The following is an 18,225-nucleotide window of genomic DNA, read 5'->3' on the forward strand; positions in this document are numbered from 1 at the left end:
TGTGGGTGCTAAACCGTTTGGGATTCTGCTCACCGGGACCACAAAGAGAACTTCTGCTGACCAGAAGGAAGAAAAAATATGATGGAGGAGGAGGACACAATAATAAAATATCTAAGAACTGTGTGGTTATGGAAGAATCCGCTCCAACAGAAAAATGCTGGAAGTTCCAGTAGTCGGGGAGCAGCTGGAGGGAGCAACAGCCAGCGCAGGCGAGAGAACACGTGGGAGACGACGGGAGCCCAAGCGTGAGAGGAAGAATTAAAACCCAGTGAAAAGCCAAGAAGCCAGCGTCACTAAAGCTGTCAGTTTACAGTCATTATTTTGGATTTGCCCTTCTCTTAGCCCATTTTATTTTAGTTTATCCCTAGCCAGAGTCCAGGCATTCAGCTGCACTTATTTGTGTAATGTGCCTTTGCTTGCCTGGTATTCCTGAATGAGACACGGATGGGGATGAGACAGGAGTGGGGGCTGGGATAAACTGCTTTCGTTTTCCTGTGAAATATCTATTTTAATGCCTCGCAACCGAAAAATAAACTTGGTGTCAGGCAAACCGGATTGAGGAAGAAAATGTTAAAGGACAATATTTTATCAGTCAGGTTAAGCTTAGCAATATCGGGAGGAATTATAACTAGTTTGGCATTGGTCTGCAATTCTGCAGTCTCATGTACCTCTTCACAAATTAGTACCAAGTGAAACAGAGAAATGCTGAAGCGTTAGTACAGGGATATCTGAATATCACTGAAATTGTTTGCAGGTTTCCGCTCATTTGCTGCCCATCAGTAATTTCACTTTCTTTTATCAGTGGGAATAGAATTATTAGATTAAGCTACAAGTGGTTTAGTACCCCTAGATTCAAACTGCAGTCAAGTAATAAAGTATTTTTACCATGTAAGTGAAAATAATCAGTAGTGAAAATAGTCCTATTTTTTTGGTAGGTAATAAAAATTCTGCAAATCATGCTGTCATTAGAAGTCGCTTCCAAAGCCATGACTGCAAACATTAGATAATATGGGTGAAGTGATTAGTATCTTGCCTGTGCTCCTTATCTGGCAGGAGTGAAAATACACACTTAAAAATACAGGCTATGAATATAGGTTTCAGTCCTTTAAACTGATATGTAGAAGATGACCCATCCTACATAGATGCTAATTTGAGAGCTGGTTGTTTTTAATTACAGAAGCAATACATGTTTTGTTTGGTGGTTCTTTAAAAAAAAAAAAAAAAAAAAAAAACCTCACAAGAATATTAACACCAGATTCTATGGCACTCTCAGTATGAAATATATAAAAGGTGTCCTCCAAAGGTAGGAAATTCGAAATGAAAGGTGGAAATTCTGCTCTAAAGTTTTGTCTGTAGAGGGGGATTTTGATGGAGCTATTCTAGCAACCCTCTCACTTGAGAATCACTCTGCCTTGGGAATAAATATATTTTTTATAACGGTCTGGAACTGTGTAACTCCAGCAGTGTCCCAGCAGGACTGACCCGCGGTGGGCACCAGAGGACACGGCGACAGCTGTGCCAAGCTCCCCTTCCCCGTGAATTAGTATTTGTTTAAAAATAATTTTCTCCTTTCTCGTCAGAAGGTTTTCTTTAAACATTTGTCCCTTTTTATCTCTGCGGCGCAGTATTGGTTTCTACATAAAAGTTTCCTGTGATGGCCTATAATTAGTCCAATTTGCCCTCGGGATTGACTGCCATCACAAGGATAAACACCAGTGGTTTATGCCCTGGACAAGCACATTGCTGCAGCACTTGAAGGGAAATCCTGTCCTTGTCACTGCGAGGACAGACAGATTAACGAGTCTGTTATGCGATGGCATTTCCTACCTTACTGCGATATGACTGCACGTGGCCACATTACTGCTGATAAAGTGTTGGTCACCTCGGTAGAAGGGTTTTTATGGCAGAAAATGTAATTAAAAGGTGCCTGAAAGGAAAAGGTTCTGAGCTGTGAGTTTTCATATGCATAAAAATCAGAATAAGACATTATAAATTTTCTCCAGATGGAATTATGGACTCGATTTTGAGAAGTCCGTGACCATTCCTTTTCTCATTTCTATTACTAAGGGTGACTGCATAATCTGCTTTACCAGCCCACCATCATTGTATTGGGACTAAATAATACGTCCAAAAGAGAAAGCTGTTCTGCCGTGGTTAGAGTGCTGCTTTATTTTGGTAGCCAAACTGGAAGCATTGACTGCACAAGAGTTATTATTTTGCCGCCTGGTTTTCTTGCTGCTTTGCAATTGACAGAGCATCATTTATCATGCTTCGCATTCCAATTTTTCTTTGCATGTTTTCCAGCTCATCATAACATAATTATGTTTCTGTTTCTTCCAGCCAGGGGCTGATACTTTCTTTTACTAAGACAACAGCTGCACTGCACAACCTTGATGAATCCCCATAAGGGTAAAATCTGTCTGTGGTGCTTGTTTCTGCCTTGGCAACCCAAATGTTCAAGCTCTTTTTTTAATGACAAATGCTATTCTAGAATGCACCCAACCCCGATGCTTTCATTGCATTTCCCCAAATGAGGTTTTATATCGTAATTTAGACTTGAAATATTAAACATCCTGCCTGGTTTGTAATTTTAAAGGCTTCTTTTGTAATATTTCTTTTTATAGTGTTTATAGGTTCATAAACACGGAGATGTAATTTTAAAGGGCCATAGTTACTGATGTGCAATTTATTTTTTGAACTAAGTTGATCTTATGTGTGAGAATCAGCACAATCTGGAGGTCTGCTTTATGGTCCTAAATGGCATCTTAAGGGAGTTTTCGTGGTGAAGATGAATCATTTCCTTACCTGGCCTCAGTTGGTCCAGCCACACTGCAGTGTAAAGGTAATTACACCAACCTGGTCTATGAAGTGTATTAACTGCCAGTGATGGAAAACGCCATAAAAGACACATCGTATTTTTATTATTACTTACTGGGATATTTTATTTAACTCTAATTTAGTACTTTCAACCTGAGATTTCAAGGCACTTCAGAAAGGAAGGATAAAATCTTTATTTTACAGGGGGAAATCGCCAAAGTAGGGCTTAATACTGGAGGCAAGCTGAGGGCAGAATCCATTCTTAATGCTCCTGATTTTGTTTACCCAGTTATACCATTACTAACTCCCATCTCATGTGGAAATCTGTCCCTCAGAGCCCTGTGAACAACTGGAACAGTAACTTTTTCCATCGTTAAAGATTAACCAGATTTGCAACTATAGGCAGTATTGTATCCTGGACAAACTCACAGCCTGGAGAACCACATTGTTCAGGGGAAAATTTCCCCTCCAATATTGCTTTCTGTGCTGATCTCCTGGATGTTACTACTGCTGCCACCATCATTTGAAGATTGGCTGTATTTATATATAAATTACAATAATTCTGTACATGGAGGCAGGAGTTTTAACTCATATGATCAGTCCTATTTACATCTACATGTATCGCGATCTAAGGATACGTTGGGATATTTGAGCATGAGGATGTATGTAGCAACATCTCAGTTCTGTCCACCACGTTGGTTACTGATGGAATTGGCTCATGAGAAGAGCTTTCCTTGTGTGGTTTCTTCCTTATAACTCCATGGCAAATTCTGGCAGATTCTGCACAGATATATTTTAGCTTTTTTTTTTTTTAATCTCATTTATCTTTCATGTCTTTACTCAGTTCACTCACACATATTCAGTGTAAGACGTGCATTTTCTTTCTGATTCATGCACAGTAATTACTTCCTAACATCTGCCTAACAGATTTTGTAAGAAAAGTAGCTCTGCAAATATTAAGAAAAAAAAAATTAATGTATGAAATCTTTGAAATCTCTATTACTGGGGTTTGTTATCCACAGCTGACTGGATTCATTCCCAGCCAGGAAGCTGGTTCAGCAAAACAGCTGCATTAGTTATTTAACTGGAGGCCTGATTCTGCTCTTGTTCACACTGATGTAAATCAGGAGTCGTACTAGAGAAAATAAAGAATATCCCTAGTGCAAAATGCATGTTGGAGAAAAAGAAGAACAAGAGAATTCTAGCAGATGCTGTGCTGTCCTGGTATAGGCGTCAGGCAGTATCTTCATGTCTTCCAGAAACCCTATAGCAAATAGACGGCTCACCCCTATATATGTACTGAGATTATATATATATATCTATATGTATCTCCTGTAGATACACTGTGGTAGCACCAAGTGGCCGACACAATTAAGGCCCAGCTGTGCTCAGTGCTGCACCCAGATATCATGAATTCACACGGGACTTATTCTGTACTAAGCACCACATGCGATACTGTTTGCATCTGGTTCGTAATTGTTCCCTCTCAGTTATTTAATTTTTACAGTATCTGCCACAATTTACACACACTGCAGGAAAGCACAGTCACTGGTTTTCCTCCTAGGCTGAATTAATGTGTGTAATAATTAAGCCAGAAGCACACTTTGAGAAAGGGGATGTCAAATGAGGAGCATTGCGGTGAAAAAGGAGACAGAGCATCCATTGGCAAAGTATTTCCTATATCAGATGGCAGTGCTGTATCTCAGGACAACAAAGGATTGTTACCAGAGCCTCATGTGCTCTGGAGATGGACATCTTCAGTCCTCAAGGCCTTTAACACCCTTTGTATTTGATCTTATTGTGAATTAGCACCATACGCTGTTAATAACATCAAAAGTTACAGTATCTAAGAGTTCAGCCCCCCAGCTCTCATCCTGTTTCCTCCAACACAAGATATCTATTATCTCTTGGCTACGGTCTGTGATTCTCATGTAGCAAAGGTATCTGTGGTTTTGTTCGTGCTTTGGAGTCACGAGCATCTGCAGTTGCTGTGGGCTGGGACCATCACTTCAGATCGTTCTTACAGACCTGCTGGTAGGGCTTCCAGAACTCCTGCGCATTGGAACCTTCCAGGTCACAGTACTATGCTGTGACACCATCATATGTTTATTATTTTTCCTTGTTGACTTTTCCTAGTACATTACTGAATCTTCTCTGAAGTTACCATAACTTTAAAAATGGAAACCTAAGGTTTGGAGATGTGACATTTTAGGGCATAAGAGGAGACACTCAGCTCCTGGACGGAGATATCGGCATGAAACTCCATCATTCCCAGGCCTTGGGAGGCTTTAAGGAAGAGGACGGAAGAGGGAAGGCTGCAACAGAAAGATACCCTGCTGCCACTTTGAAATGTGTAAGTGTGAACGATTCGTTCAGCACAGCACCCTTGGCCATTCATATCTATCTGATGATCAAATATATTTTTAGTTATCAATCTGAGGTGATTTTTTTTTTTTTTCACTAGACAATAGCCAACTGTATTATAAGAGCTGTTGGGAGTGAGCCAGAGAGTTTGGCAGCAAGATATGGAACATTTGGGCTTTTGACACTTAGGAACATATGGAAAGAGGTTTGGAAGTTTGCCACATGGGGTGTAGCTTGGAAGATGCTACATTTCTTCATCCTTTTTCTGTGGACAAAAGTAGAAGGAATTTTACTTTTTGGAGGGATCCTAATTCCCATTTCCTCTTCTGTGATGTACTGCTGCTCTCAAATAACCCACTATGCTCAGTTAGAAGGTTTGAGCAAAATCAGTTGCATCGTCGGACACTGTAGGTGGGTAATTAAAAGGGTGACAGTATTCCAGTTCTCTCCAAGTTTTTACCTCCTAATTTATGAGATCCTTTGCAGATGAACCCACAAAGCTACAGTCTGGTGACTCAGATCATGGGGTGAAAGAGGATATCTGGTGCCTGGCGTGAGCCAGGGTGTGTGCTATTTGCCAAGGTCTTTGAGGACAAGGCCTGGCTAGGTTGTCCATTCTTGCTCCCTGTGACCATCTATCTCCCCATCACCTTGACACCCATGGATGGATGGACAGCTCAGGCCGTTTGTCTGCCTCTGGGACATGGTTTCAGCATTTGGGTTGGGGCTTCAGCACTGTGCTACAAATGCCAGCCACATTTGGGGCAGCAGGGCATGGGAGAGAGGAGCCACCTCCATCCAGCTCAGCGCTCAGGACTGGACATGTATGAACCAGGATCGACTTCATACCACTTTAGGGACACATGCCTCATGCCCATGATGGGAGAAGTCCACGTCTCTCAGAGTTGTTGCCTCTGTTTGTCAGAAAAGTGATGGATAGTTTGCTTCATATTTTGTAATTCATGCACCATAACCACTGCGTAACAAAGGGGGGTTTTTAATTTAATGCATTTTTTGTGACACAGTTGTGCACCAGGTTGGGGGGCTGCTGAAATTGCAGAATTTATTAGAAAATACAAACTTGGATATCCTTCTTAATTTGCACAACTGGCACATGGGCCCTGCAGCTTAGTGAATACTAATTAATCTCTCAGACTGGTAGGAGCGCATCGTCATCCTGGTTTAGCGATGAGGGACAAAGACCGAAGAGATTGGCAGGGGCTTGTGCCGAGTGACAGATAAAAGTCACAGCAGCCAGAATTACGGTCTTCTTTGGTGTCCTGAATAGTAAATCACCCAAGTTTGCCAAGACTTCATCTGAACAGCAGGATGGAGGCACTTCGGGGCTTTTCCCTCAATCCCTGTCCCCGATAGCCCAGTTCAGGGCAGGCTGCAGCTCTCGTCCCTCCCAAGTGCTCAGGTTTCCTTGCCTCTAGAAGGAGTTGGAGCGATGGGGAGGAGGTGTGAGCCAGCTCTGCCTTCAGCGGGGGGCTGGAAACCAGCCTGGGTGTGAATTCACTTCTGGGAATTGAGAAACGCGCTCAGACCCTGCGGTTTGGTCATAGTCTTGGTGTTTCTTGCCCACAAGTTCACTCTGACTTTTTCACTTGCGTTTTCATGTGACGGTTTCTTTCAACACATACAGTCAAATAATGACTAGACAGGGCAAGTTCCTATTATTTCGTTGCTAACGATGTGCCGGGGGTCACTACAGTATTTCTAGGTTATGGAAAGGGTAAGTGAAGGCTGAGGAGGTTACATCCAGGACAGGACATGATCACGGAGGAACTGGTGACCAGAGCAGAGGAAAGTGCATCTCCTCCAAAGGGATTCAAAGACCTGTGGCAATAGCTCTTGAGGACCGACCGTGCAGCTCAGGAGTGCAAAAAATAAAGGCAAACCCCAAATCATGTGGATGGAGTTTATTTTAGAATGAAATTTCTGCCTTTTTGAATTAAACCTGGGAAAGATTGGGTGAGTCTGGAGCATTTCTTAGCCTTATATCCTGTGGCTGCAGCATTTGTAAGGCAGCTAAAATCTGATTTAGAATGCTTTTAGTATTTTGCGTCTTCTCACAGAACATACCCTGGGAAACAGCATCGTTATTTCTGCTTTCTGTGGCAATAACGGCCCCAAGTTCTGCTATTCTGAGTATGCACTTCCCTTCCTGAGTTCCAGTTTTGGTCTCACCCTAACACAGTTTATCCCTAATTTTCTTAGAGAGATTAAAAAACACTGAAACTAATGCACAGAATAGCATTTCCCCAAACCCCATCCAGTTGAATGCTTCTTTGCATCTCCATTCCCCTCTCTGCTGATCTAAAGGGAGAATAAAATGCTCTTCTATCAGCCCGTTCCTTCTGTCTGATTAACTGGTGGCTATCTCAGGTCTTCTTTCGTGCTATTACAGTTTCATTTCCAAAGAAAAAAAAAAACTGATGGATGTTGAGCACCTGGATTATGGCATCACTGCAAAAAAAAAAAAAAAAAAAAAAAAAAGGTTTCAGGCTGTCTGTCCATAGGAAATCAGCAGATATTTTGTCTAAAAGCATCCGACGGTGCAGTATAACTCAGTAATAACTGCTTCTCGGGGGAGCAGGGGGAGACCCCAGAAGAAAGACTGTAGGTACAGTCAGAAGCACTGCTGAGTAGTTGACTTAGGGGGCTTTCTTTTGCCTTTTTCTTTTTTTTTTTTTTTTGAGATTTTGATGGCAGCTCTTTAATTTAAAACACAGAAAGACTTACAAATTAAGCAACATCTAGTTCCTAATGTGTGAAACTGCAATTTGCATACATCACGGCAGCTGCTGGGTCCGTCCTTATTACCTCTGCTGGAGTGTTAATTTAGCCACAACTTTCTCATTTATTTAAATGAAAAAGCAGCGGGTGGCTGGCATGCCATATTATCTGTCAGGCAACCTGGGAATCAGGTTGACAGAGCCAGAAAGAGATTTCAATTCCGAGGGACCACAGGGGTGCTGCCCCCCGAACCGGTGGTCACCGGTGAGCTCAAGGTTGCCCTTGGTCTGCTCTAAAGGTCAACACTTATCCTAAAGAAAAAAAAAAATCAGCGTTGTATTTGGACTGACGTAAGAGGATTAAACTGGAAATGTCTCTGTTTCTGGTTTTTTCTGTCCCTATGTAGCCTAACTGGCACTGTATATATGGATATGATAACCAAAATATCATTACTGGTTCTAACATAATACAAACAATAATCTGCATTTGTAGAGCACCTGGGGTGGTCCCAGGCCACTGTCAGGGCCTGGATGTGCTCTGGCTCTCTGCCCAAGCCAGTGGATGCCCAAGGGCCCACGTGGGACGTGTCGGGAGGAGGGAGCGATGCTGGCGCCATCACCACTGCAGCCAGCGTGGAGAGACGCTTCCACGGGCAGCTGATGCCACGGGGATGAACGGGGAATTACTCATACGTGGGAGGTAAAGCAAATGTGAAGTACTAGTCCCCACATTAAAAAACAAAATAACCAAACCAACCAAACAAACAAAAAAATTAAAAAAAAACTTGGAAAAAAGCCCCAAAACTAACTGTTACTGCATCCAGCTCTGGAGCTCTCAGCACAGGATGGACACGGAGCTGCTGGAGAGGGGCCGGGGGAGCCCCAGAAATGATCCGAGGCTGGAGCAGCTCTGCTGGGAGCACAGGCTGAGAGAGCTGGGGTGTTCAGCTGGAGAAGAGAAGCTCCGGGGAGACCTTATTGCGCCTTTCAGTGCTTAAAAGGGGCCGATAAGAAAGATGGGGACAGACTTTTCAGCAGGGCCTGTTGAGATAGGACAAGGGGTGATGGTTTTAAATTAAAGGAGGGAGATCAGGCTGGACATGAGGAAGAAATTGTTGGCCCTGAGGGTGGTGAGAGCCTGGCCCAGGTTGGCCAGAGCGGTGGTGGATGGACCATCCCTGGAGACATCCCAGGCCAGGCTGGACGGGGCTCTGAGCAACCTGAGTTGGTGCAGATGTCCCTGCTCATGGCGGGGGGGGCACCGGGGGAGCTGGGAAGGGCCCTGCAACACAAACTGTTCTATGATTCTGTGATTCTAAATCAGAGGCTGCCTCTCTTTCCAGGAAAAGAGCCTGGGGAGCCCCGGGGAATTCCTGACCCATGAGGGATGAAGAGCAGTGGCCACGCTGGGGAGCCACGCATGGGCATGGACAGGAGCGCGAAGGCTCCTCCTGTGAGCTTCAGTGTTGTGCCACTGGGGAATGACAGGTCTGCGTAAAACCGGGTATTTATCGGTGGAGAATGTGCCGGAACAAAACTGCAGAACCACAGCAAGAGTGCCAGAGCAGATGAGTTTGGTTCAGCACGTTGTGCGCAATGTGTCAGCGGCAGCAAAGAAAAGCCATGTCCTGATACCACCCAGGGTTTAACTGAGCTGATGTAGGTCTCTGCTAAAATTCAGCTATAATTGTGGCTTGTGGGTTCGCTTTTTGAAGCCACGGTGTAGCTTCATCTACGGACAATTTGCATGCACCCGCCCAGCAAAACAGGTTTTCTGCTTTCAGATGAACTGTAAATGTTGCGTATCTGTTCCCAAAGTCTTCACTCTGAAAAATATACCCTTGGAACTGGTCAGGCTTTTGCATGAAACGGAGCTGTATTTCCAATAGGTTAACCACTAAGCAGTTGAGATTTAGACGGGAATTTCTTTTTTCACACAATGCCAGAAGGTACTGTATGACGAGTGCCATGCAAAAAATGTTCTAAAACATTAAATTCAACACATATTTCCCAAACACAGATATATTCCCATCAGATGTGTCTCTTCTGTCTCTGACACCTACTTATCGCCATTGTTTTAAAATACACTTGTTAAAAGATCACTCAGTTGTTGTATTACCACCGATATTCTTCCCTTTGCCATTAACTTAGCAAAGTTCAGCAAAAACTTTTGTCTTCGCCCACTTCTCAGCCATTCATTTTTATAATTAAAATCACCATGACAACAGATCATGATATCAGAACGAAAGGATTACGACTTAATTACATGAAGAAGGTGAAAACAGGGTTGGCTTGCAGCAGGGAAAGCTTTTAATACTAGCAAAAAATATCAGCGGTCTGATTCACTGCTGTGTTACTCTGTTTTTGCGATTAATAAAGTGTTGAGAGCTGCCCAGTGGTCGTCCCGCTGCAAGATGGGGTGTCCCAGTTAATTCGGTGAAGTGCAAGAGAAATATTCAGAATTTTGTGAGCGATAAAAAGGAATTTGTCTTAAAAGCATTAGTGTTTGTGTGGAAGAGGCTCATTATAGAAATTATCTGAAGAAACACACCCATAAAGGAAACATGATTATTATTATGGTAGCAGAGTGGTTTCCTATAAATAAAATTCATAACATAAACCCTCCGTGTTAACCATCACGATACTATAAATTGTTCCACACAACGGGAGAACAAGGCAATTTAGGGGATACGGTCCATTTTTATCACAGCTGTGGCATTTCATCAGTTCCCTGTTCCACCTTGGCTTCTGTGAAAACTATAGTATCAGATTGGATGTTTTTGTTTCTAAGATACAGCTGAAGTTTTAATAAGAACAAGCTGGGAGTTTAGACAATATATATCTTTGTAATCTGGTCTGTCGAATTTTCTGACACGAATAAGCTTTATTCATTTTGATTTTTTTCCTAGTTTTGTTCACAAATGGTATGAAAGATAGTTTTAAAAAATTATGTACGTCCTAATGTTTCCCCTAAAAATAACAAATGGCTGTTAGAAGTTGAACATTCCTGAACACTCCCTCCATGGCTTTTGGAAAAACTTTGTAATAAAACCATCAGGCTAAAAGTCTAGATAAGGAAACGCATTTCATTTTCAGTTCTCTCAGAAGCTATTATGATCAATCAACCAATTAGTACAGCAAATAAATAAATTAATGCCATTTAAAAAAGAACATTCCAAAACCGCCTTAATGTCTTCCTCAACTAAAAGTATAGGCTCAACATTCATCAGTTTTATAACCCTAATTTTTGCTTAATCTTTTTTCCATCTTTGCTTAAACATATGGAGATATAAATGGTGTATTATGGCCCTTTCTATTCCCCTTTAATGTACAGAGTACCGGATCTGCAGCTGATGTAAATCAGTGCAGCCCCACTATCCTGGACCAATTTAATGGATCTGTTTCTGAGTTAAATCAACACAAACAAGAAGACAGTCAGGCTTTATGCCTGATTAAAATCTACAGATAATACTTCTATTTGGCCAAGAATCCTTATTTTACGCACAACTTCAGCTGTTAGCAATCTAGCAAGGGCAGGAGAAACAATTTGGGGAAATTCCTCTCAGCTGTGGTGAGAGTTGGAGGAGGTGACTTGAAGAGGGTCAATGAGCAACAGCATCTCCTCTGGTCTGGTACCCAAACCTCGGAGGCTGTTGGGAGCCAGGCTGGTCATCACCTACATTGGAACCGCTCCAGAAACAGGGGTGACCCAGAGATGTTCCCAGTTGTGTGCCCGTGGCAGGGTCTGTGCGGGTCACGTAACTCTTGAGGTGGGCCAGCAACACGAGTGGTGGCTGCGCCATCCCACCGAGGAGCCCCCAGCCTCCGAGCGCCGAGCCTGGCGGGCAGCGGGGAGGACAACAGCACCGCTGCCGCTCGGCTGAGTCCTAACGTGCCCTTGTGCGTGACATTAAAGCAACTCCTCGTCCCGGTCAGGAGCCCAGCGCGGGATATTTATAGCCCTGGCACCTCGCTGCTCACCCGAAGGTCTGCGCTGCTCTATGAAATCCGTGTTTCCCCCTCGCGGGCACCTGCCGCTCCCGGCGTTGGAAAAGGTACTTTTTAAATCCCTTCCTCCCTTGGAGCGGGGAAGAGAAGGGAGTTTGGTGAGCTGGGCTGCTGTGGGTTGCTGGGTGCGTGGGAAATCTGTGGGTACGAGTAGTTGAATGTATGTCCTGGGGGACCCATAACGATGCCGGAGAGGCGACGGGGGGTCAGCTGCGAGGCAGCAGTGCAGTGGGCAGGCTGTAGGACCCTTGTTTAATATCCCTCAGTGCCAAAACTGAACCCTTCTAAGTTTTTACAGCAATTGCTGTCCAGTTCAAAACAGAAAGGTGGGAGATTAATGACTAAGTTAGGATCAGAACCCCCAAACAATATCAGACTTGAGGTCTGTTTGCAGCTATATGAGGATTGCTGGCGGTGGGCAAATAGAGTCAGCCTGGGGATGAAGAAATTTCGGTGTCTGAGGTCCATGCACAGGGCGAGGGGAACTCCACACCCTGCGGACATCTAGGCTTGCTCCCAGCAAGGAAGCTCAGAGAAACTCTTGCTGCTGCCACCAAGGTGTCCTTATCATCACGGGCTGAATATTTTTACTATGAGGATTCAGTGGGGATCGCAGATTTAAACGGTATGGAATACGTGTGTTACTGCAGCGGCCGTTTTGGAGGGGGTGCTGTATTGTTGCCATGGGTTGCTCTGAATTTTCTTTTCCACGGGTGTGGACATACCCAGATGTTTGCTTGCTAGCGATTGAAATTGAAACTAGGAAAATTTATGGGGAAGGCTGGGTCTGAGCTGTAGCCAATGGAATGCTGACGTCAAGTTATTAGGGTTTACAACTTGCAATTTATTAATTTCACTGCTGAGTGACATTAAAGCTTTTACATACTAGCATTTGCTCACCAAAAGGATATATGCTTCAGAGTTTTACATAAATATTAGCAATTAGAGTTCACAATATTTTCTGTTGTGAAAATGCAAAGAGTGCCTAATTTGCATCAAGTTATTAAATTAAGTTTCTTTTAATTGTGATACAGTCTAATTTACACTGTATGATGTAATTGTTCCAGAATGTAAGCCTTTCCTATACTCGCCACTATGTATAAAGAAATGCAAAAGGAGGAACCTCCAAGACCTTTGCCAGGCTGCTTAAAGAGCTACTGAAAACATTTTAGAAATATGTTTTCCTTCTGCTGGCATGTATCATTGGATATGTAAAAGAACTTGTGCATCGTCCTTTTTTTAATGAGCATTTTGCCATTTCAGTTAGTTTTGATACGTGAGAAAATAACCTGCACATGTGGACTGTGAAAGTTTTGTATGCACAGATTTACCTTCTATTCTTCTCCTGTAATTAATGCACGTAATTGGTTCAGAGTGGGATTTGTTTACAGGTGTTTGTTTGTGAACAGAGCCATAGCCATTTTCTACTTAAATTGTGGGATTCTTTGGACTGACTTCACTGAGCTTTGAATCAGAGTAAGATTAAGGTCAGGTAAAGGCGTATTTGAAAAGATGGCCTACTGGGTCTTTAATTTTCAGCTTCTTTGATTTTTTTTTTTTTTTTTTTTTTTTTAAATGAATCTATAACAGTCGAAAGAAAAAAAAGTATGCCTGGTATTTGCTGAGATAGGATCAAAATTAATCCAATCCTGCATCTAGGCGTCTGTCTTGGCAGTAAACGGAGCTCAAATTGTCAAATCTTTCCAGAATCACAAACTACCCAAAGGCTTTGAAAACTGATCAAAGCATCTTCAGGTCTCCAATGGTCAAACGTGCTCCCAAAGATGGTTTCTGAAGCTTTGCAGACTGCTTAAAATCTCACTGTTAAGTGTCAAGCTTCTCCTAGCCCAAAAAGCCTTGTTAAGTCCCATTGTATTTTTATTTTAAATTAAGAGCAACAAAATGAGAAAGAAAACAAATAAGCTGCTGACAAAAGGACAGGCTGTGCCTGTCGTAGTCCGAATGAAGATGATGCCGGTCTCTGCTGGCAGTGGGATGCTCAGAGCAGCAGGGATGCAGGGATGCACGCAGGGGACCACAGCACCGACACAACTGTCTACACCTCTAGTAGCAGGTTGTAGGTCAGCAGCGCGTCTTTCTGCACCGAGAACCTCCTTTTTACAGCATTTGCACGCTGCAACCTGCTAAGAAAGCTCCCAGGAGCACACCCAGCAGCACACAGTGAGAGCTGGCCCATGCTTGGGTATCGGGAGCCCTGAGCCAGCTCCTCGGTGTCAGATGGCACATGGAAATAAAGACGGTGCCACGGGGGATGGGGGAGAAAAATAGTTAGAATCTCTCTCAGAAGGACTGTCATACTTTATCTTTTATAGGCCAATGACGTAAATTTGATTTGTAGTGTTCATGGTTTCCAAACCTCAAAATTCCTCCTTCCCTGCCAGCAATAAATCAGTTCAGATCACCTGAGAGGTACGTGCTGTGGGGCTGAACAAGGAGAGTTCCTTCTCTGGCTTTAATGGGAAGGAGATCACGGCATCTGGCAAATCTTTTAAAACTGCCTAAGCAATTCAAGGCTGAAGTTTTACATTTAAAGGAGTTGCAAACACGTCAGTTCCTAAATGGTGTAGTGAGCTTAAGTAGGACTTGAGTTTTTAAGTTAATTACATGCCTTTGAAAATCTGAAAATCCTAAATCTCTACGTAACAAGCAACTGACAGAATAGGGAAAACTTCAGGAAAGGTACCCTGGCTGCTAATAGTTATGGTGGTTCTTGAGACACATCCAAACCCTAAATGTCTAATTGCTGCAGAAAACCATTTATTAGACACACTTACCTGTGTGCCCTCTCAAACCATATAGACATAAATTTCCTAAAAATAATTGGGTGTTTCCCACTTAATGCTCTGCCACAGGTTTGTGTATTTTACCTAGACAGAATGGATGAAATAGTTCAAGAAATAATATTTAAGTCAATGCAAGAAAGAAAGCATTCCGTGAACCCGTGAGTGACCTTTTCAGCACAGATCTCTAGCCCCAGACTAGAAATTTTTCCCAGTCTGACCACCAAGAACTATTTTTTATCTGCTCTTTTCAGCCAGTTGGGCATCTAACTTACATTGATTTAGTCTGTTGATTTCATCACAATTTGTTTCTAATGATATCACGCAGGACCATATCAGTAACTTCACTCAAGACAAAGTATCTAATTTATCCCCTATTATCCCTGAAAAAACTAAAGAAAATTAGATTGGATTGTCACAATTTGTTCTTGATAAATAGGTGCTATAGCTGCTTTTATCACCTTATTGCCCTCTAAATTCTTATCATTCAATCATGTAATAATTTCTTTTGGCATCTTTCCAGGTATGAGAATTAGGATAATAGGAACTATAGATATAGGAACATCTATAATTCCCTGGAAGCTTCCTTTCTATATCTTATTGTATCTTTTCCTTATATCAAGATTAGCATTATTATTTGCCCTTCTTGAGCACTGCGGGATCTTTTTGCACATTTAAAAATCTCGATCTTAAATGCCACCACAGCCTTCATAATTAAACCCCGAGATTATAACATTATTATCATCTGGGTGCTGATTTCTGCCTCGCTGTGGCTGTCAGCCAAATGTCATAACGCATACAATTAACAGATTTGCTTCTCTGCTTCCTGATAACAAAGGGAGCACAAATAATTCATAGGCAGAGGCACCGGTGCTTTGATGTGACTGAACTCCGATCCTTTCAGCACCTGAAGGGAGGCAGGCTGAAGACAGAGCGGCCTCATTAAGGCAAAAAAAGAGGAAAAAGGCGAGGGGAAAAAAGAAAAAAATAATTTTTAAAAAGGAAAAAAAATTTAAAAGCAGCAGAGGATGCGGGAGGTGCCCCCATGCTGGGTGCTGTGACCTCTCCCGGGCTGGGTCCCACAGCTCCCACCCTCCCACCACAGCGCAGGAAAGAGCAAATTCCTTGCGACTGGGGGAAAAGACAAGAAAAATCTATGTTCCAGACAAAATAATGTCTCTAATTACAAGGTAGCTTTTTTTTTTCCCCCCCCCTCCTCCAGAGGTTAAGGGAAATTCCTGATGAGCTGCTTCCATCTGGTTTACAGTCCCTTTGCGCTGAGGCGGTTCAAAGAGGCTGCAGTGTAACCGAGAATTGAGGACAGCATTTATTTATAGTTTGATAGCCTCATAAAAGCTGGAGAGCTGAGCTCACAGCAGTGCGCTTATTTATGTTTTGAACTGCTCATGCAGCAACCCACTGCCTAGCAAAACGTATGCTGTAGCTCCTGCATAAAATTATATATGACTCTTCATGAGGTTCATGACACAAAGGAAAAAAAAAGAAGTGAAATTAGACTAACAAACCAGCTAATATAAAAATTAAAGTGGCAGCCAGAACTGGAGGAAAATTAACAGCCCCGCTCTGAAATAAAGTAACATCAATTGAAGATTTGCACTTGAATCAATTTTTCACAATAAAAGAAAAAAAATATCCAAAAACTCTGAATAAGGCAATAACTGATTTCAGCTCCTGGTGACATTACAAAGGATTTGAGCCTTGCACTGGAGGTTTTATAATGACAACCCAGCCCCTGGCACGATCTCAGTATAGTGTCTCACGGCAAATTATATTTGTATCACATTTATCCTTTCTTTTAATATCAATGTAACATCTTTTTTCCTCTGTAACCCAGAGGGGAAAGCAAAGCAGCACCATTTCATTATTACCCTTTAATAGTCTTTCCGGTGATATAAAGAAGAATATTAATATCCTTCCAATGACCTCACCTAAACATGGCTAAAAGCCAGGAGGGGAGCGACAAGTTTGTAGCTAATGCACAGGGATGAATTTCTGAAGTTAATGGAAGAATTTCACCCCTGGGTTTTAATCCTTTTTTTCTTTTTAACCTTTTAGCTTCAGTTTCCTCAGCTGTAGGATGGAGAAAGTCGACTTGCATGCAAGTTGGCAGCACAAGTTTGTGGAGTGCAGTTCGGTCAGGAGCTTGGTGTGCCATCAAAGCAGGGAGATGAAGAAGGCACATTATTACAGAATCATTTTGGTTGGAAGAAACCCTCAAGATCGTAGAGTCCAACCGTTAACCCACCCCTGGCACTGCCCCGTGTCCCTGAGAACCTCATGTCCGTCTGTCCAACCCCTGCAGGGATGGTGACTCCAGCACTGCCCTGGGCAGCCTGTTCCAATGCCCCACAGCCCTTTCCGGGAAGAAATTTTTCCTAATATCCAAATTCTGTCTTTTTGCATGTGTAAGGTAACCAAGCCCTGAGGTGAGTGAAGAGGAGAATCTGCTTTAGCAGATGGCTTGGACTAGATGATCTCCAGAGGTCCTTTCCAACGCCAACCATCCTGTGATCCTGGGGAGGGTGCCAAGGGCCAACCCAGCAGAGACCACCCTGCACCTGGTGCCGATGGGCAGCGCCCTTCATCATCTGGGTGGTGGGTGGAGGACTTACCCATCCCATAATTTGTGCCTGAAGTAGTACATAAATGGCATTAGCTCTGTTGTGCTTTACGATTCCTGTTGCTAATGTCTAAATGATGAGAGGAGAAAACGGCTGTGAGCGCGTTGTGCCAGATATCCTACTCGCTGTTAAATGAACGCATAAAATTCACAAATCTGCTGAACAGTGTAATCAAAGACAAAGTGGTGAGCCCTTAAGAAAGCTAAATTAACAGTGAAAGAAAACTTAAAGGTGACCAGCAAAGGAAGTGAAATCATAACTCAGTTCTACACACGGCTTCTTCCTGATCTCTACAAAAGCCTGGGAAAGATGATGATGATTAATCATCTCGCTTGTTCTTCACATTAAAAATGCACATTTTGTCCATTATGGAAAAGCTGGAGGATGCGTGAAGCTCTGACATCACAAAAGAGAGAATTGGATCATTTTGGAGGAAAAACCCTGACTAGTCAGATTGCTAAACAGGATTGGGGTCTTGTTGGTTGTTATTAACACTTTCATCAAGTTGCAGAGTGAACAACCTGGTTAAAGACACTATAGCGTTAAGATATGTGTGCTTATAATACGTGATCTAGGAGATATGGTGTAGTCCTTTATCAAAAAGCAGTGCAGATCAAATATTATAAGGTGATAAAACAGCACAAGGGGAAAACAATAAACTGGCATTCTAAGTATAATGTAGGATTAAAATAATGAACATTTTCTATCTCATAAAAGGCTCTACTGTCTGTAAAGACTGCTCCAGATGCAGCTGATGCAGGATTAAGACCTATGTTTTCTCATTTTCATTTCAATGTAGCCAGGGAAAAAAAGTCTACATTTCAGAAATACCATCGCTTTATTTTTTTGTACTAA

The 18,225-nt window shown here is 42.7% G+C and overlaps 1 protein-coding gene across 2 annotated transcripts in view; it reads left to right on the top strand.

The window, feature by feature from the left end:
- Positions 1–11,887: 11,887 nt before the first annotated feature.
- Positions 11,888–18,225, top strand: part of KBTBD12 (kelch repeat and BTB domain containing 12) — a 42,826-nt gene continuing 36,488 nt past the window's right edge. For both annotated transcript variants that reach the window (XR_010606837.1, XM_065642917.1), the window contains exon 1: positions 11,888–11,974. The gene's annotated coding sequence lies outside the window, so the exon portion shown is untranslated. The remainder of the gene's footprint in view (positions 11,975–18,225) is intronic.

The sequence above is a fragment of the Caloenas nicobarica genome, chromosome 11 (assembly GCF_036013445.1).
Source record: "Caloenas nicobarica isolate bCalNic1 chromosome 11, bCalNic1.hap1, whole genome shotgun sequence".
In the NCBI taxonomy this organism is placed as follows: Eukaryota; Metazoa; Chordata; class Aves; order Columbiformes; family Columbidae; genus Caloenas; species Caloenas nicobarica.